The 21,365-nt window shown below is 39.2% G+C and overlaps 1 protein-coding gene across 2 annotated transcripts in view; it reads right to left on the bottom strand.

The window, feature by feature from the left end:
* Window positions 1–19,862, bottom strand: part of LOC122791251 (intelectin-like) — a 210,593-nt gene extending 190,731 nt beyond the window's left edge. The window contains exon 1 of one of the 2 annotated variants that reach the window (XM_044058925.1): window positions 19,704–19,862. The gene's annotated coding sequence lies outside the window, so the exon portion shown is untranslated. The remainder of the gene's footprint in view (window positions 1–19,703) is intronic. The other variant, XM_044058926.1, reaches the window with a different exon arrangement.
* Between the last annotated feature and the right edge of the window lie 1,503 nt (window positions 19,863–21,365).

The following is a 21,365-nucleotide window of genomic DNA, read 5'->3' as shown; positions in this document are numbered from 1 at the left end:
GACAACATGTAATATTGTGCTGTACGATTAGTATGATTGGTACACATAGCATAGTATAATGACATGTAATATTATACTGTATAAGTAGTACACACAATGTAGTATAACATGTTATACTATGTTGTGTGTACTACTCATACCTACTCCTAGAGGGACTACACACCTACAGGCATATCCACATTATACAAGCAGTCCATCATGCTGTCTCATGCACCCAGTCTGTGTGAGATACCAAAAATTATCAATGTAGGTCATATGCCTGCTGTTGCTTGTCCTTCCAGAACGTGATGAACCATTTACCACTGCAAACCTGTGAATTCAGCCCCCTTATTGCTATACTTACCACTATAGCGCTACTTTTCCTACAGGGAGCTTCAGTCAGATTGCCTGGCATACTACATACAATATTCCATGTCAGTACCACTTTTAAATGTTATACCCTGGGCATGATTACTTTTCACATAATCTGTCTTGCACTACTGGGCACCCATTTATAACACTGTTGAGCTGTCAAACGCTGACTGGAGCCCATGTGTATACCACTGGTTTTGATGATACTGCTGTGCATCTCTGGCATGGCTCACTTCTTATCCTGTGGCTTACATACAGTAGGCCATCTCCACAATGCCCTTCCTTGTCCTTAAGCCATAAATATCACAGGATGGCCATCCTACATCACCATTCATTGTCCATGCTGTCCTAAACTGCACCATCTACAACATGCACCCTCTTACACACAAAAGAACTGCTAACATCCATGCCTTCCTGCCATTTTGACCCATTGTCTGCAATTCTACCTTACCCTGTAGTCTGTTAGGTCAGAAATATTCTTAACATTGACACTGCATGCCTAACATTTTACATTTTCATCCATGTTTATGTCTTATAATCTTACACAGATCTGATTTTTCTCTTTTATGCCTCTCTATTTCTCACTGTCCTTCCTTTACATTTATTTGCTGTTTGTTGTTTTATTTCTCTCCATTTATGGTACAATTTTTTACAGCATCAGCCACAGCTGTGGCTGTGGTGGGGCAGTGGTCACTTCATCCTCACCCTGCCGTCCCAAGCTGGATCTCTATTTTTCTCTAGGCCTTGCTTTCTGTAGGGTGATGAAGGTTGTTTAGTGAGGGGAAGCTGTCTGGTGGGTTTCACTGTAGCATCAGGTTGACTGGCACTGTGATGAGGTGTTGCCATTCCTCTGGGGACACTACCAGTAGGTCACAATATGTTACACAGCAAGAGTTGAAGATGGTGATGATAGTTGTAGTGGATTGCCAGGTTGACATACACCTTGGCCACCTGGAGAATATCCATGAGACACTGTCAGAGATTTTCAGTGTCTGGCTCTGCCCAGATAGGCTGGGTGTTGTCCTGGGCAACATGAAAAGGAGACATCACCCCACCCTATCACCATCATGGTGTCCACTTCCTTGTGCTTCACTCTTATTCACAGTTTGTAGTCTGATCACCCCTATCACCAGTTATCCTCTCTGGCTTTCTGTCCCCTTTTTCTTGCCTCTATTTTTGTGTCAGCACCTCTCTTGCTAGTCTTTGTCTGTGTTCTTTGTTTGTCTGTCTTCATTATCTTCTCTATATCCAATTTCCTGCCCATACCTTCCCCTTACTTACTTCCACCACTGCCTTTAATGCAAAGACTCTCTCCCTCTATCTTTCTCACTATCTCTGTCTTTCTGTCTCTCTCTCTCTCTCTTGTCATATATATATATATATATATATATATATATATATATATATATATATATATATATGTATGTGTGTGTGTGTCTGTGTGTGTATTTTATCTGCCACCCTTTTTCTAAAAAAGAAAAAAATAAACTGCCTTTGCTTCCTCACTCCTATCCCAATTTTTTCTTCCTCTTATCATTCTGTGTATTCTTCTAAGATCATAGGATCACAGGAGATTACTAGGCTAGCAATCCGGAGGTCATTTCAAGACTAGACGTTACATCCCAATGTAATGGCATAGAAATGTTGGTTAATACCCAAGATTGCATTTAGTAATGACTGCCCATCTCTAGGAGGGTTGTGGGTGCTCTTCCTGGTAAGAATTTACAGTGCCCCATCTTTTTGTCCAGGATCCTTTTGAACAGTGTCATAGAGCTGCTCTGTTTCACATGAATAGGTAGCCCATTCCAAAGATGTGGCAGTTGCTGGGAGATAAATCTGTCCCTCCAGCATGTCCTATTTAAGTCGCAGACCATATTTAGGTCCCTGGAATGGGTTGGCCTAGTCCTGTTTGATTTACAGATATGCAGCAAGTTCATTAGTTTTGGGACTGAGATTGCTCTGTAAACCAGATAAATCTCAGACCCAAACCTAATGAACTTGCTATTCTCCCATTCTGAGTATCCTATAACTCCATCTTCTTTCAGGTAATATAAATAATTTGGTAGGGACTTAGCTGTGTCTCTCACCAGTCCTCATAGTGGTAAGACTATGCTCTTGTAAGCTAGCATGCTAATACATGTGGATCATGGGGTTCAGGCGCCTAGGCAGCGAGACATTTCCCTGCGATACATTTTGGCTGGGGACACATGGCTGAAGTGACATTTAGCTGCAGAGAAATATGGCTGTTTGTTTTCCCCCTGTGAATTTGGTTATTGAAGTTGTAGGTATGACAACATTCTTCTCTTTGCCCACAGAGAATTTGCAAACAGCCATATTTCTCTGCAGCTGAATGTCACTTCAGCCATGTGTCCCCAGCCAAAATGTATCACAGGGAAATGTCTCGCTGCCTAGGCGCCTGAACCCGGATCATGTGACTTTCAATCTTTCGTAATATGTGCTAACCCTAATCCTGCTGCTGCCTCTAATTCCAGCCATACACATTTCCATATGAAAAACTTTTTCTTTAACAGTATTACTTCTCAGGCAATGTATGTCTGAAAGCACTGTTACTGTATTGTTGTTGTTTTTTGTTTCAGTTGATCAATCTCAGAAGGAAAGTATTTGTTTTGCCTTGGCTAATGTTGTGGTTTTGGCACTTTTTTATTGTTCTAGTTAGTTTCAATGTGCAGAAATGAATGTATCGTGCACTGATGGTTCTACATGTTGATATTTCAGAATACTTTCTGTTATAATTGATGTTAGTTGTCTACTAATCAGATAAATGAAATAAATCTTCATAGACTCTTTTTCACCAACATATGGTGTACATGGGCTTGGTTAAATAAAATATTTGTGAACAATTTAGAGTAGCCACTCTGCCAGTATGTTTCTGGACACTGATTCATGTTATTCTTTTTTTCGGGTCTATATTAAAAGCCTGAAAGAACTAAAGATTGAGTCTATGTACATCGACACATAAAGGTCGATGTACATAAACAGTGAAACACTAAAACAGTGAAATTTGAAACGCTGAATGTGTTTCCTGGTCAGCAGCATGATGGTGGGGGTAAGGAAATATATCCTCTTCCCCAATGCAGTGTGGTCTCAGAGTTGGTATATTTAGGTAGGGGGGTGTGGGGGTGCAGGGGGGCTTGCTGCCCTGCAAAAGCATGTTAAATGAATCATTTAGTGCTATTTTTTACTTACCTGTGTGGTGCATTCTGATAACAGAATTTGTTTGGCATTTTGGATTTTGCTGTTTTAGTGTTTCGCTGTTTTTGTGCATTGACCTTTATGTTTCGATGTACATAGACTTGATCATTAGTCCTTTTGGGATTCTAATATAGACCCCTTTTTTCATATATGCTTTATCAGTGATGAATAGTAAAATGAAGGACTGATTTACCTCTGTCCATTTCGGTCAGAGTCAGGAGTTCATTGTTGTACACCACAGGGCTGAGAGCATCATTTCATGTTCTTTTTATGATGTTATGTTATCCGAAGCTGAGACAATGTCCATCATACTTTATATTGGTCATTCTTTATATTACCCCCATTGTTATCACATAACTGCACTGTATAAACTAATTTTACACACAGTATCTACCATGCTATTACCTAGGGACTAGTTTGTCCACCTTTACTTCTCTAAAGACCTGGTAATTTATGTTTCTTTCCTTCACTCTATGAACTGTTGTTGCCTTCTGCAAAACAGAACTCCTTAAGGTTCCTTTTCTGTTTCAGTGTCAGTAGATATCTCAATAGTATTAGAAATATTAGCTCATTCCTATTTTTTGTGAAAATCCTGTATCATGCCCTTATTTGCTTCTTTGTATCTATCTATCTATCTATCTATCTATCTATCTATCTATCTATCTATCTATCTATCTATCTATCTATCTATCTATCCATCCATCCATCTATCTATCTATCTATCTATCTATCTATCTATCTATCTATCTATCTATCTATCTATCTATCTATTTATTTATCTGTTTTCTGGAGAAGACCACTGATCTCCATGGACCTTTTTCATACTCAGCCTCGGAGCTGTGTCTGGTTAAGTGACTTGCTCAGAGTCACACAGATCTTTAGAAATAATTTATTTTCACTTTCTTAAAGGAAAACTCAATCTTGAAACTCAAAAAATGTGTTTTCGTATGTTTGGTTCCTGAAACATTTTAATGTATTAAAATCATTCTAAGTGCTTTTTATTAAATTTGAATATGTTTTATCAAAAGTTGGCCATTATGATGTCAACCATACTAATGTGATCTTGTTTTGCTGCTTTGTCTTTTTGTTCCCAGAATCCATTGCAGGTCTCCTTTAAATGAATAATGTTAAATATAAAGGTGATGTTTAACTCCCATTTAAATAGAATGGCTATAGTGTGAGTCAGAGACATCTTATACCACTTCTAAAAAGTGATTACATTTCACTTTTCTTAAATTATCTTTTTCTTAAATTATCCTTACTTGCTTTGCTATGATAAATGTTCTAACTTATTCACAGTAGTTATATATCATCCACAAACTAAAGCTGCTGAACTGGAGGTTTTTCTAAAACTGTAAATTTGTAGTCCTTCAAGTATTGTCAGAGTCTCCTCATGTGCACACTTCTAATGATATATCAATGCTATCAGTGTAAGCCAGGAGCTGTAACTGAAAGCTGTTACTTCAAAGAACTAGTAAAATATGTGTATTTTTATTGTGACTATTGTAGACATTGCTGCATTGGTTCAAAGCTATTTTACATTTATAGCTACTCTTGTGCTATCCATGACCGTACAATGTACAATATTACTTCAAAACAGGCAAAATGTTCTGCTCTTGAATACATCATTATGAGATATTTTTTGTTTACTGAGACACACACATCTTTGTGTATTACATTTTCCTACATCACTTGTCATATTTGCCAACCCCATGCTCTGTTATTTTGTAGCACACTAACACTTCATTGAAACCATAATCTTTGAGCATAGCAAATTTAGTATTAATTCTGTGCTGTATATAAGAATAAAATATCGGTAAAGATATTGCACTTACAAACCTCCAAGTGGATCAGTATTCGAAAAGATGTGGTCAGCTATGTGTACTGATTTTGTTTCTCATCCTCTCTGCAAAAAAGGTAGTGGAGAAAATTTTCTACCAAATTGTGTGTGACATCCCACCACTGCCAAAAAATATGCGGCATGGATATCCCACCTCTGGGCCAGTAATCAAGGTACCTCAATCCTCACTACTGGCACCTGTGGGGGATGTTCACTGGGGGGATAGCAATTGCACACACAGTATATCCAGATGCAGCTCTCTGCATCAAGTGCAGTTTTCCTTAAGAGTACAACACAGTGACCACAGTCAGTCCAGGGCTGTTTTTTCCCTCTTTCTCCAGATCCCCAATAAGACTCCCAAGTGGCACAGCTATAGAGGTGAAATCTCAGCTGACTGTCCAAGCCAAGGCCTCCAGCAACTTTTCTGTCCAACCAGTGCTTCACGTCCCTGCCCAAGTAGCTGACACACACAGTCTTTGGGATTGGATTTACACATGCGCACACACACACACACACACACACACACACACACACACACACACACACACACACACCATACACACGCATGCACGCACACACACACACACACACACGCACACACACGCACACACACACACACACACACACACACACACACACACACACACACACACACACACACAAACACACACACACACACACACCAGGGAAAGGCTGTCACAGGTTTACTAGCTATGTCCCTTTTTGCCCAGACTATAAGGTAGTTATGACTGGCACAAGACACTCCTGCTAGCTACCTTACCCTTCCAAGAGTACCCAATATACTGAGTGAAATTAATATTAATACAAATGATAATTTGACCAAAAGCAAGGCTGTTAGGAGTGGCCCACACAGTGTCACGAAATGAATATGCAAGTTTTCTCAAAAGTTAAATATCACTATAAAGATCAGCCACAATGAAAGGTTTAAATATATTTAATAATAAATAATAAAAGAACAAGAAAATACTAAGTATATATTCACAGTGAAATCAGAGTTAAAAACACAGGAAATATTTAAAATAACATTGTAGGATAGGCTCAGATAAATAAAGAAAAATAATATCTAAACTAAGCTTCACTATATTCCTGACTGTAACTAAGAGTATTACTATACCCTAATAACTTACTAATAGAGCAAGGCAGATGATGTGGTGAGTGGTTCTTCTTGTTATCTGATCCAAGAAAAGAATACAGAATGTTCAGTCTCTCTAAGAGACTTTTCAAAATAATATCTGAACTATTACTGCTGGGATAGCTTGCAGAATGACATCACTTCTTGACATCTGACTTCTAGTTCTCAGGGAAACCCCCCATTGCTGGCAGCTGGCAGGACTTCGTGCCTACCTGTTAAAATACTCACACAAGGGTTTTTGCTCAGATCTTTGGCAGGTGTTGGAAGTCATAAAACAATTTCATTCATCCATGCTTCCAAAGCAGTAATTAATTCACCCCAAAGACAATACACAAAGCTTCCTAATACGGGCTTTGTGTCTTTGGCTGCCTTGAAACCTGTGAGATAGTGTGTTTATGACCTAGCCTATAAAGTGATTTAATTTTAGATATTTTTCTAAAGTTTGCTGGACTGAGGTTAACCCTCCAGTTTCCTCTGTTAAAACATATCCATTTAAATAGTAACAATAGTGCATGTACATTTCTGTTCTCTCCAGTAAGGCACACTGTGCATATATTTCAAACACAAGCACTTTACAAATACCTGTTCAACGCAAACATCTGTAGAAATCAGTTTACTATACACATGACATAGAGTTCTAATACATTTTAACACAAGCATCTTGTATAAATTAATATATTTACAAATGACATAATTATTTACAAAATTCCAGCTAGCTGTGCTGGCAGTACCGCCTTTCATCACACCTCTCCACCTTTTCAAAGATTCAAGCCAGTTTTTCAGTGATCCTTAGAAAAGTTGCTTGAGAGAGGTGAATCTATTTGGGAATACATTACCTCATAACCTGTCTTGAGATCCCAGCATCCTTGGCATTGCTGACCCCAGTACAGTACTGCACCATTATATCATATGCCTGCAACTCTAGGCTCCACCATAATAACTTTGGCTTTTGCTGGATGGTTCCCTGTAACCATAGATCCCCCTCAGACTCCTCATGCCTCCTACTGCAAATACCCAGCACAAGTGCCTCCCTGTCATGGTAAAGTTTCATCATGTTAACATGGTACAATCTATGTCCCTGCCCCCGCCTAGCAGTTCTACCATGTAGTTAACATCACTGACATTCCTTATCACTTCTTTGAAGAATCCCTCCCAAGCTGCCTGCAGCTTATTGTGTCTGACAGGAAGGAGAACTATAACCTGCTGCCCTGCAGCATCTCTGGCTTGGGCATTCCTGTAATACAAGACCTTTTTCAGCTGTTGGGCTCTTGCCAGGTTCCCCTGGGACAAGCCGATGATTTCCCTGAGCCTTGTCCTGAGGTTTAGGACATATGCCACAACAGACTCCTTGTGGGATTCCCTCTCATTGTGAATCAAATCTAGAGGTCCTCTCACCCTAAGCCCATAAAGCTACTCAAAAGGTGAGAAACCTGTGGATTCCTGAGGCTCGTCTCTGTAAGCAAACAATGGATAGGGCTAATATTTGTCCCACTCCCTCTTAAACTGGTCTGCAAATGCCTGTGGAATGGTCTTTAGTGTAGAGATTAACCTCTCCACCAGACCATTAGCTGGGGGTGGTCTTTAGGTGCTTCATCCCACAGTGCTTCCACAGACAAGCCAGTAGGTCTGACATGAAATTGGCACCTTAGTTAGTCAGTATTTCTCTTGGGAAACCCACCCTGCTGAAAATCTCTAGCAAAGTATTTGCCATTTTCTCTACCACAATGGACGACAGACCCACTGCCTCAGGGTATCTAGCAGCATAATCTACTACTACTAGGATATCCTTCTTCCTTGTGGACCTTGGGATACTCAGAGGCCCCACAATATCCATAGCTACCCTCTGAAATGGCTCCTTGATCATAGGCAAAGGCATCAAAGGAGCTTTGCCCTTGTCTCCTGCCTTACCTACCTTTTGGCACTGCTCACAGGTCCTGCAGTACCCTGTTACATTCCTGGAAATCCCAGGTCAATAAAAATTCTCCATAATGCATCTCTTGGTATGCTTTATGCCCATATGACCTATAAAGGGAATGTCATGGGCAATGGCTAGAAGTGCCAGATGTTAGGCTCTGTGTGCTATCAACTGCTGTATTACCTCACCTATTAGCCCTCTCCCAAGGGTCCACTCTCCATACAGTAACCCTTTGTTCCAGTATACAGAGTCCCCTTTTCCTTGAGAATCAGGTGCCTCCCTAGCTACCTCTCTCAAGCCTTGTAATGTAGGGTCTGATATCTCAGCCTGTCTCAACTCTTTCTTTGTAACCTTTCCCAGGTCTGCTTTCACAGGAAGTCTGCTATTGTCTGACAGTGGTGCCTCACTGTCAGCCTGAGTATTACTACTCACCTCTGCCCTTACAGTCACTCTTTTCAAGGGAACATCAGTACCCACCAGCAGCTGTGGCTCATCTTAAGTCTCACTGCTACAGGGTAGCTTCCTCCCTAAAGTAAACACCTCACCAGTTCTGGCTTCAAGTATGTGGTCTGTCTGGGTCCCCCCAGGCTACCAGATCAACATCCCTGACTCCAAGCTTAACTGCGTGTAACCACATGTACACAATATACTGCATTATCAAAATCATTCTCTATCAAGACATCTTCAGGGAAATACTCAAATATGCCTACCTGCTTGCTTCCTATTCTACCCTCCCAGTCAAGGTGAACCCTAGCCAACGTTATTTGGAATGGGGTCCCTTCTAAAGCTCTGACTGGTGTAGACTGCCAAAACAAGTACTGCTCCTCTTTAGCCATTGCAGGCTTCACAATGGTTAGGTCAGAGGCGGTGTCTATCTTAGCTGTGGCCTGTTTTCCATCTACTAAGCAGGATATAACCTCTTGCGGTAGTTTGTTACCCTTGTTGTCTCCAGACAACTTACCACTGGCATTCTGTTATTCCCACTTGCTGGTACCCCTACCTTTTGTTCCCCACATTGCATCTATGGACATCTATATGATACATGGCCCCACTGGTTACATTTAGAACATTTAACCTTTGATCCTGACTGTGTACCTGATACCTGAAGTAGTAGCTTCCCCTGTTACTGGCAGACTCTTTTGGGGCGGTTTAGTTTGCCCACCATGGGTTCCCTTATACTCAAGTGCAGCACTGAGTATCCCTTTCCTGTGCAGTGATGCCATGCTTGCTAGGTATTGTTCTCCTTGCTTCCCCAACTCATCTGCGGAAATGCATTCCCTATCTGCCAATCAGATTCTCATGTCCTCAGGCAAAGTGCTAAAGACTTGTTCCCTCAGCAATAGGTCTGGCAGCTTTTTAAAAGTGGTGACCTGACAGCCACTCACCCACCTATGAAAATAAGTGCTTAATTCAGCAATATCATCACACACACTTTCATCTGCCTTCCATCTGTGCTTACAAAACTTTTTTCTATAAGCTTCAGGTGTTAACTTAAAGCATTCCAATAAACAATTTTTAGCAGTATTATAATTTAAGCAGTCAGTGTCAGACAATTTAGAAACAGCAGTTACAGCTTTACCATGGAGTAAAGGGGTGAGGAACTGCATCTGGAGTCCTGGGTCAACATTATAGTGTTTGCCTACTCTTTCAAACATATGAATAAAGCTATCAAAATTATCACCCTCTGTAAATTGTGGAAGAAATGTATTGACCTTTATTGCTTCTGGGGTTCAGTTATTCCCTTCCCCATTACCTCTATAACCCTTTTGAAGAGTCAGCATCTCCTTTTCATGTTGCCTCTACCTCTCATTTTCTTCAGCCTCCAAATGTCTCAGTCTCTCTGCTGATTCTATTTCCAAACATTTGCCCTTCAGTTCAATTCTCTTAACTCCAGATGGATTTTTAAGTCCACTGAGGAAAAGTTGAACTGTCCATTTTCCTGAGACCTGTACATCCCTAAGTCCAGTCTGTGTATTTTCCTGGTTGCTGGACTGTGATGCAGCTGTGGTTAAGGCTGTAGTCCTTTCCCATTTAGTCAGGTTGACATACACCAGTCCTCTGGCTTGGCACATCTCAGCCAACTGGCTGCTTCTCAGCTTGTCATAATCCTCTACAGACATCCTTGCCTGCTCTCCCTGACTAACTAAGCTAACATAAATAAATAAAACTATTGCAATATGAAACTCTGATTATTTATTGTGTGGCTGCTTGAGAGTACAAACACTTTCTTTAGTGACCACTGTTTACAGGCTGCAGGAGTTCAATATTCAAACCACTGAATCCCAATATGGGATGTGGTGATCCCACCACTACCAGCCAATATGTGACATGGATATACCACCTCTAGGCCAGTAACTAAGGAGCCTCAATCCTCACAATTGGCACCTGTGGAGGAACATTCACTGGGAGGATAACAGGTACACCCACATCGTATTTCCAGATGCAGCTCTCTGCATCAAGTGCAATTTCCCTTAAGAGCACACAGAGACTGCAGTCAGTCCAGGACTGGCTTCTCCCTTTTTCTCTAAATCCCCAGTAAGACTCCCCACTGGCACAACTATAGAGTTGATATCTCAAATGAGTATCCAAGCCAAGGCCTCTGCCACCCTCTCTGTCCAACCAGTGCTTCATGTCACTGCCCAGGTAGCTGACACACACACACTCTTTGAGATTTGCTTTACACACACACACACACACACACACACACACACACACACACACACACACACACACACACACACACACACACACACACACACACATCTGGGAAAGGCTGGCACATGTAGTTATGACTGCCACCAGACACTCCTGCCAGTTACCTTAAGGCTCTTCCAAGGGTACCCAATATACTGAGTGAAATTAAAATTAATACAAATGGTAATTTGACCAAGAGCAAGGCTGTTAGGAGTGGCCCACACACTGTCACCAAATAAATAACTATCAAAACATAAATATCTCTACAAAGATCAGTCACCATGAAAGGTTTAAATATATTTAATAATAAATAATAAAAGAACAAGATAATACTAAGTATATATTAACAGTGACATCAGAGTTCAAAACACAGAAAATATTTAAAATAATATTGCAGGACAGGCTCAGATAAATAAAGAAAAGCAATATCTAAACTAAGCTTCATTATATTCCTGACTGCAAGAGAATTACTATACCCTAATAACTTACTAATAGAGAAAGGCAGATGATGTGGCGAGTGGTTCTTCTTGTTGTCAGGCCCAAGACAGAGTACAGAATGTTCAGTTTCTTTAAGAGACTTCTCAAAATAATATCTAAAATATTACTGCTGGGATAGCTTGCAGAATTATATCACCTTTTGTTATCTGACATCTAGTTCCCAGGCAAAACCCCCATTGCTGGCAGCTGGCATGACTTCCCACCTACATGTAAAAATATACACACAAGGGCTTTTGCTCAGATCTTTGGCAGGTGCTGGAAGTCATAAAACAATTGCATTATTTCCTGCTTCTAAAGTAGTAATTAGTTCACACCAAAGACAATACAGAAATCCTCCTAGTACAATCTTTGTGACTCTGGCTGCCTTGAAACCTATGAGATAGCATCTTTATGACCTAGCCTATAAAGTGATTTAATTATAGATATTTTTCTAAAGTTTGTTGGACTGAGGTTAACCCTCCAGTTTCCTCTGTTAAAACATATTCATTTAAACAGTTACAATAGTGCATGTACATTTCTGGTCTCTCCAGTAAGGCACACTGTGCATACATTTCAAACACAAGCACTTTACAAATAAATTTTCAACACAAACGTCTGTATAAATCAGTTTGCTATACACATGACATACAGTTCTAATACATTTGTAACACAAGCATCTTCTATAAATTAGTTTGATATTCACAAATGATATATAATTATTCACAAAATTTCAGCTAGCTGTGCTGGCAGAACCTCCTTTTGTCACACTGTGCACATAGTTTTACAGCAGCTACTGACAGAAGCAAAACTGAAAGCTGATTATGTAATATTGCTGACATTACTTGACAGGAAATCTTTAATATTACCCTATGTCTATGATATAACATGCAAGCAAAGACAAATTCTCAAATATAGCAGACAAGAGGTTAAGCTTGAAAAAAAGATAGGTGGACTTGCTCTTTCTTTGATTGCAAGGTAAGGAAATGAACATTCTATAAAGTACAGGTAGGTCTCAGGCAAATAAACCATACAAGAGCCATATTGCAGGGAGAAAGGAAACCGGAGGGTTGAGAGATAAACTGTAGATAAGGGTGGGCCTTTCAAATAAACACTGCATACTAACATGACCCACAATGCCATAATCATTCTGGCTATCTGTCCTACAACACATCCTCAGGATATCACCAAATCATTGTCAGCCTTATTGAATGTTACTCCCACTCTCTCTACACCATTGAGTGCTTTCTGCTCCCATACCTGCTGACCATCTACCCTCTCCAACTGGACTAGAGACCATTTTATCCCTAGTGATGGAAATAAACTGCATATCCAATATGGAGAGAATAGTTGAAAGAACCTGTCTTTCAGGCAGCCATCATGTTTCCTTGTACTCTGAATGTTAACTCAACTAAAACTGCATTTCTATATTAATCCAATCTTTCCTACACAGAAAGGGAATGAAATCCACATCATCCTTCTGACCATGGTGTCACTATTCCTTATTTCATGTAAGTGCACACCCCCATGCACTTGCTCAATGAGTGCATGCACCCATCAGTGGCTTTGTGGGCCATATGTCCAGCCCTGGTTCTTATGTACAGCCTCCTTCTTTCAAATGGCTGCTACAGGACACAGCCAGATCTGCACCACCCCAGAGGATAGGCATACCCATACTCACTGCTAAATCCATCAATCATCTGAGCTGCTAGTCTAACTTGATTTACTGGGCTATAGCCACATCTTTAACCACCTATGAGACTAGAACCTACTCCCACCCTCTCTACATTTTAACATTTTCTAGGAAGTCATTTACATCAGGAATACTAGAACCTTCTGTCATATATCCTTTTATGGCTACACCATACTCTCCTCTTTAACCAGATATTTTCTGCTAAACAAATCAGTAAGTAATTCTTTTTCTTTTTTGTTTACAGTGAATCAGTGATATGTAAGAGCTCATTTATATACAACTAAGGGCAGAGTGTGTGCTCCCTCACCATGTGATAAATTGCTTATACTCACGGTCTGCTTCTGCCAAGCATCCAGCATTAAAGCTATTCTACTGCACTATACAACAATACTTTCAAAACTCATTTTATTCTTTGCTATTGCCAGCAAGGTAATGTATTATGAGTAAACATATATTTATTCTTTATGAAATGAGATTGTAAACTACTTGATTGGTTGTATACAGAATCTCAGACTTCAATATCTCATTAGCTCCAGGGGATTATTCAGTTATTTGTTTCTCACAGAAGACCACTATAATGGTCTTGTAACTACACATCTTATGTTTACAAATCAAACAATTCTGTGTACAGATCTCAGAATTCTCTTTTAGAATAAGTTGATGCTTACTTTAATAAGTGTTTCAGTCCCAAACAGAACATAAACCACTCTGTGAAATATTATAGTCTGTACTAACAGTTATTAGGAAAGGTATAATCAGTGAAGCAAGTGCAAAGCTTCCTTTGTTTTCTGAACAACTAAGGTCTACAGGATCTGCATGACAACAAGGTCTCAGTCAGAGATATCAAAGCAACCCACAGAAGACAACAGAACACTAGGTCTAATTTTGGACAAGGAATCAATGTTGAATGAAATGAATGCATTGCCAATTGTGCAGATTTTACATTGACCAATAAAAATATTAACATGCTGAGTATAGCTGTAAAATGAAAATGAGTTCAGTTGCTTAATATGTATATACATGTCATTTTCCCTAATTTTAACTCTGCAGTTAACTCAGCTAGACTAGCTCTCGCAAAGTATTTTTACCATGTACTAACTTTTCCATTCCACATTCTTCCACCTTGTTTTCACTTGCACATTTTTTATTGTTCAGTAGTAAAAACTCTCACAACATTATTATGAAAAGGAATTTAATAAATTATAAGCCTCTGAAGGACCTTGCTGATCAGAAAGTTGAATGGAGGTGTAAAAGATTTAGGGATACAGATGCCTTTGACTATGAACAAAGGACAGTTCACTGAAGGTTCTCACTTCACTGCAGTGAAACCACATACTGCAAATCCCACATAATGGTGGAAGGTAGACCAAAAAATATTAATAATGAAACCTTGTAACCTCAACAGGACAAACCACATCATACAGACTAAGTTCACAGATGAATGAGTGCAAAATCAGTCTGTCAAGTGCTTTTTTGGGGGGTACAAACCAGCCTGCACCCAGTCACAGTATCTTATTTAACACCAAGGTCATAATGTTATCAGGAAAAGGCAAATGCCATGCAAGGACTAATTTAATTTAACATGTCCTTTTCCCTTACACTTTTCCAAATTTCAGCTAGATGAAGGTTCATTCAGATAAAAAATAAAATGAGTCAAATCTTCATGTATTTGAAAGCTCAAAAAGCACTTTTACAAAGGGTGACCCCCCCCCCCCCAACACCAATGCCATGGTCCTATAACCATGGAGAAAAAACATTTGTTATTATTCTTTGGTTTCCTTAATACACCTCTAGATTTAGAGGTGAAATAAAGTTTGGAACTCTGTAATGGTTGTACTTATAACTAAACCATACACATTCACTGCCTGCAAGGATAGGCCCCATCATCTGTCTACATATTGGCTACATGTAGTTTTTCTCCTGCAGGCAAAGTTTAAAACTACTCATTTATGGGTACTTAAATAGCTGTGAAACCTCAAATGATGACAGCTTATTCTGGTAATTTAAAATGCACTTTGCAGATGCCCAAAGTTTTTTGGGACCCTCAGAAAATTTCAAGTTTGGAGCCCCCTATGTACTTCAAGTCTAAGTATCACCATGTCACTGCCACCCTCTTAAGCAACCTTTTAGTTCATACTGCAAACCTTTAGGAGAAGTATGCACAAACTGACCTGTAGATACAAAGGTCTTAAATTATAGCAAGCCTATCTACCACACTGGGTCTACCTGAAAAGAACAAAAATCCACTTACCTGAATCTCTAATGACCGAGACAACTTTGCCAAAACCACACTTTAACGAACATTCAGAACACCAGAAAGTTACTGTGGGATAGGAACCACTTGGCTACTATGGTGAACTTTGCCCCTTTCCCCATTATAGAGCAATCTTGGAGTTTGTATATTTAGTTAGGGGGGTGGGAGGTGTAGGGGATGAAGCCCCCACATGAGTGGGTGTAATTTGCTTTGGTGTGTATTTTTTGTATGGATGGACATGTGGTTAGTTTCCCTGAGTTTGTTGTCACTGTTATGGGTGTTCATTAAAGTGCGATTTCGGCAAAGTTGTCTCAGTCATTAGAGATTCAGGTATGTGGGTTTTTGTTCTTTTCAGGAAGACCCACCACACTATACTGGCCCATCTCACAAATCAACATTCCCAGTCACTGGCATTAGTTGCAACAGTGATACATTAAAACAACTGTATGTACAGGGCTGGACTTAGCTAAAATGGCACCATAGGCACTGTCTACTGTTTCAGTTCCCCTCACACACAAATACAAACACATACACACATACGCACACACACACACACACACACACACACACACACACACACACACACACACACACACACACACACACACACACACACACACACAAAAACACACACCTTCCAGTGCTCCTCTCTGTTTTCCCCCAACTTGGGCTTCACATACCATAAACATTACATTTTTATTGCTTTTCTTCATTTCTTTATGTCTTTCTCTTCAGCTTTTTCAAGATGCCATAACTTTCTATATGCTCTGATGTGCATGTTAAACTTTTTTTATTTTTACACAACCTTTTCATACATTGATGGAGTGAACAGAAATTATGATTAAAGAAAGAAATTCAGTGTTGCTGATCAGCTTTAGTTTTCATTGCATCCTTTCAACACACCTTTCCTGACCAAAACAGTGCAGTAATAACCCTTTAGGAAATAACCCTATTAGGACAATGGCCTCAGAGGCCATAGGGGTTATAGATGCTCTGAAATGCATTTTAAAGCATTTCTCAACTTTTTATTCCAAAGGCAGCCTAAAGAAAAATCACAAGTAAGGAAAGAACTTCAGTCTTTTTTTTTCAGGGAAGACATAAGTTGTGTCCAAAGCTTAATGTTTAAGGCTGACAAAATCATAGCTCACAATAAACTAACAAGACAATTGATGTGAGGATACACAGATTTTCTCTGTGAATACTTCTGCCTCCCCAACCTCTCAGAAAAGATAGTTACTGTGTTTGCACCCATCTGGTGTCATATTGGGATAAAAGCAGAGGTTCGACTTTCTACAGTCATGTATTTCAAGTGGCAGGCGACATACATGTACCTATTAATGCATGCCTCTACACTTCATACCTCTCATCCTCTTAGAACAAGAAATCTGAACAAAGCCTAACATAATGGGGAGACAAAAAATAAGATAGATTTTAAATATTGATCTTATGAACCTAAAAAGTTGCTAAAATAATGGGATTTGTATTAGCATTTATTTTCTGGAGGATATGAAGCCTGAAACTCAAATGTATGTCATTATGCAGTGACATCAATCCTCAGTATTTTTCCAGAAAATCATACATTTTATGAGCAACAGAACAAAATATGATGCAAAACTCTGGACATTCTGAAAAAATCTGGACAGTTGAGAGGTATGCCCTACATCCCAAAGGCAGTCACTTGTATACATGCCTGGTCTGTGATTGTGAAGAAAGTGAAAAAAAATGATTGCAATAATGTATTCTACTTTGTTACAGTAATGTATTCTACTTTGTTAAAATAATGTATTCTACTTTGTTACAGTAATGTATTCTACTTTGTTACAGTAATGTATTCTACTTTGTTAAAATAATGTATTCTACTTTGTTACAGTAATGTATTCTACTTTGTTACAGTAATGTATTCTACTTTGTTAAAATAATGTATTCTACTTTGTTACAGTAATGTATTCTACTTTGTTACAGTAATGTATTCTACTTTGTTACAGTAATGTATTCTACTTTGTTACAATAATGTATTCTACTTTGTTACAGTAATGTATTCTACTTTGTTAAAATAATTTATACAATGCCTACCCTAAAAACGTGCACGCTGATTGGCCAGCCCAACCAGCATGCCCGTGGTAAATCCCTCAATATACTAACGGAAAAAGGTCCGGTCGCCCGGACTTTTTCCGTTAGTATAAAACACTGTCTCGCTATGTTAAAAGGAGTTTAACATAGCGACACAGATTTAAAAAAAGCAACAGAGATCTCCGTTGCTTTTTTTAAAGCTGTCTCGCTATGTTAAACTCCTTTAACATAGCAACACAGTGTGTAAAAAGCAACGGAGATCTTGCAATCTCCGTTGCTTTTTTTTAAACCTGTCTCGCTATGTTAAATGAGTTTAACATAGCGAGACAGCTTTAAAATAAGCAACGGAGATCTCCGTTGCTTATTTTAAAGCTGTCTCGCTATGTTAAACCCATTTAACATAGCGAGACAGTAAAAAGCAACGGAGAACTTGCGTTCTCCGTTGCTTTTGCCCAAAGCTCTGATGTACTGCGTAGGCATGCGCAGTACATCAGAACTGCCGCGGAACACCAGACAGGTGCGGAAGGGCAGCAAAGAGGCATTATACAATGCCATTATTTAAGAAAAGTAATTATTTCTTTTCTTAAATAATGGCATTGTATAATAGCAATAACCCACTTCTGGGTGTGGGTAATGCTGGATTTACCCACGGTTGTCTTTGTTTGGTCCCTCGGGCTTCGCCCTCGGGACCAAACCACGCCAACCGTGGGTAAATCCAGCATTACCCACACCCAGGCGTGGGTTATTGCTATAGTATTCTACTTTGTTACAGTAATGTATTCTACTTTGTTAAAATAATGTATTCTACTTTGTTGCTCCTAGACAGTACAGTGCTCCTACACAAGCTATAGTAACCTTCTTTGTACACCTCTGAGGTGTGTGAGAGAAGTAAAAGAAACAATGACCACACTGTCCCCAGACAAAACATAAGCTATAATGACCTCATGTGCACACCTCTAAGGTCTGACTGTGATGAAAATTAAAGAAGAAATAACCACACAATCTTCAGCTCCCCATAACCTACAGCAACTTTTTGTACACACACATCAGCAGGGCTGGTTTAGAATGAGTGAGGGTGAGAGCAGAGGCCATTATCAACTTTCTCCTAACAGGGTCATATCACAGCCCTCTTCAGGTTAAAAAGGATCATCACAAATACAGTCTGGGGAGTGGGGGCCACCAGATTCATAGAAGAGCTAAGTGCCTGAATGTCCTGTGATATATTTTATGACTTACTTTTAAAATGTAATTACCTGTTAGCTGCATTATTTACTGATACCCATAAAAATAAAGTATGTGTCCTGGCATTATTGGATGTGTGCACAGATATAATCTGTGATATTTTTTTTCCACACACACTGTCACACAAGCATAAGCCATGTTACAAAATATCAAGATAAGATAACTTGGTATGTTTGGGGCCCCCCAGGAACAAGAGGCCCTCAGTGACCATAGGGTTCACTGGTGCCTAAAGCCAGCTATGCAGATACCTATACTAAGTCCATGCCACAGTGACATGCTAGGGAGGTCCGGAAGTTCTGACCAAGTGACTGTGAAGGAAAGATTATACCTCACTAAAGTAAAACAAAGTTCTCTATGATGCTGTACGAAGAAGAAATTCAGCAGTCTTATGACGTCCTTCTAGAGTCATATTATAGCCTTCTCTAAAATGTAATTAAACAAAGTATAAGCATCTTTAAAATGCAGCTTAACACAGTACTTATTTGTAAAGGAGGGTATACAAGATATGAAAGAATACAGAGGTAAAACAGAACGCTGGACATGACATAACAAAAGATTAATTTTTGTAATCTACACAAACATGCACTTGATACATCAATATGCACATTATCAGCTAAGATTCAACAATGTTACAGTATCACAAAGGTCTCATTAAGCAAACATTTTAAACAAACAAATATAATACTTTGTAAAACATAAGTCTTAAATGCAATATAGATATATAATTAACCATCTTAAATAGTTTTTATTTATAAAGTGATCCTTCTGCAACTTCTCAGCCCACCAAAAAAAGTATTCACTCACCATATGTATAACACGTACCTCCAGATTAGAGGTACTGCACCGTTTGCAATTACAGAGATGAAAATCACTTTCACAAGTGTTGCTGTTCCTTTTCACACACACAAAGATCTGGTAGTGAGTGGTTGTATTTTAGATATAAATAAAATGATTGCCAGTTGGAAGGGGAAGTTATTGCACCTGTCTACTTCAGCCATAAGGCACTCTTGTGCAAACCATGCATTTTATTACAAAATAATCCAAGTTCTTCTTTCACTGTTCTGTGGAGTATGACTTCATTACTCCTCATTTTATCCTACTCAGCATTTTCTTCTCAGGAAACAGATACATAACTTATATTTTTAAATTACTGGTCCAGAATAAGCCTAACATTTTTCTTTCTATGTCCCTAAGTTCTCCATTTACCTTCTGGACAATAGAAATGTATTCTCTATCTCCAGTGTTAAAATGGCTATGTGTTGTACTGCACAATAATAACAGATAAACGGGCTAAGCAGTGTTCTACAATCAGTGAAATAAGTTGAACGGGGCAAGCAGCAAGAAGAAAGCCAAATTTTAAATGAGAAGTGCTGAGATTAACAAAGTCATCAAGAAAAGATAAAACAACACATTTTTTCATGCCACAAATTACTGTTTCGAAGTCTGTCTTTCGTTTCTATGCATTTCGGGTATGATTATACTCGTAAAATCAATTGTATGCTCCCTAAAACATCATATTCAGTACTGATTACCAGCTCGTTTGTAGTATAGATCACCGTTCACATTTAGTATTCATTACAAAGTATTAATTATATCAGTTTTGGCTGATATTTTGGTTAACCATTTCTTCTTTTATATTTCCCAGAATCCCCTATAACTGACTTCAGAAACTTCAAAACTGGGAACGTAAACACTGTGCATGCATAGCACAGGCCATATTAATAATGTGTTTTGGCTCACTGACCAATTGGAAAGCTGTTTTTAATGCTCTGACCAGGCCTACATCTCAATTACTTCATTCGGTAAGATTAAAAGATTACAGTAAGTTACCTGCAGTCTTTGTGCTTTCAGTCAGATGAAATTTTGATGGCTGAGAATCATTAAGACCTGTACTTTGAGGCTGTAAAACTTCAAATTGCAAGTTAAAAGTATAGTGATATGTTTTTGTACCCTGAAATTATTTAGCACAATGTCTTGTGTAACAGAGACTAGTTTGACTACATGTGTCATCAACAGGTGGGAGAACAGGGATATGCAGTAAGCAGGAACAAGGTAAACATTAAATGCCCTTGGGGTGAAAAACACATATATATTTGAGTTCTTTGCTTGACAGTCTTTGGCTCTTCTGTTTGGAGTGCAGAAAATATCCAGAATGGGAATGACAGAGCTAGCTGCAATGCCTTGGGCTCTGTTTTTCTAGAGCTCTGACACTGGCATAGCCGGCCTTAGCTGTAGGCCAACAAGGAGGCTGCCTAGGGCACTGGTCTAGCAGCGGTGCTTTTCCAGTATTTATCTGGTGTAGGTAGATGAGGATAGGGGCACCGAGTAATATGGTGGGGAAGGCGCCATGGAGCCCTTTTGCCTAGGGCACCAGTTGACCTAGGGCCGCTCCTGGACACTGGTTAATAATTAAATTAAATGTATTAATAGAAAACCTGCTAAAATGACATAAAACTGTACAGGCCA

The sequence above is a fragment of the Protopterus annectens genome, chromosome 17.part0, assembly GCF_019279795.1.
Source record: "Protopterus annectens isolate FY-2018-M chromosome 17.part0, PAN1.0, whole genome shotgun sequence".
Taxonomy (NCBI): Eukaryota; Metazoa; Chordata; order Ceratodontiformes; family Protopteridae; genus Protopterus; species Protopterus annectens.
Note: the sequence above shows the minus strand (reverse complement) of the source record. Positions and strands in the feature narration are given on the sequence as shown.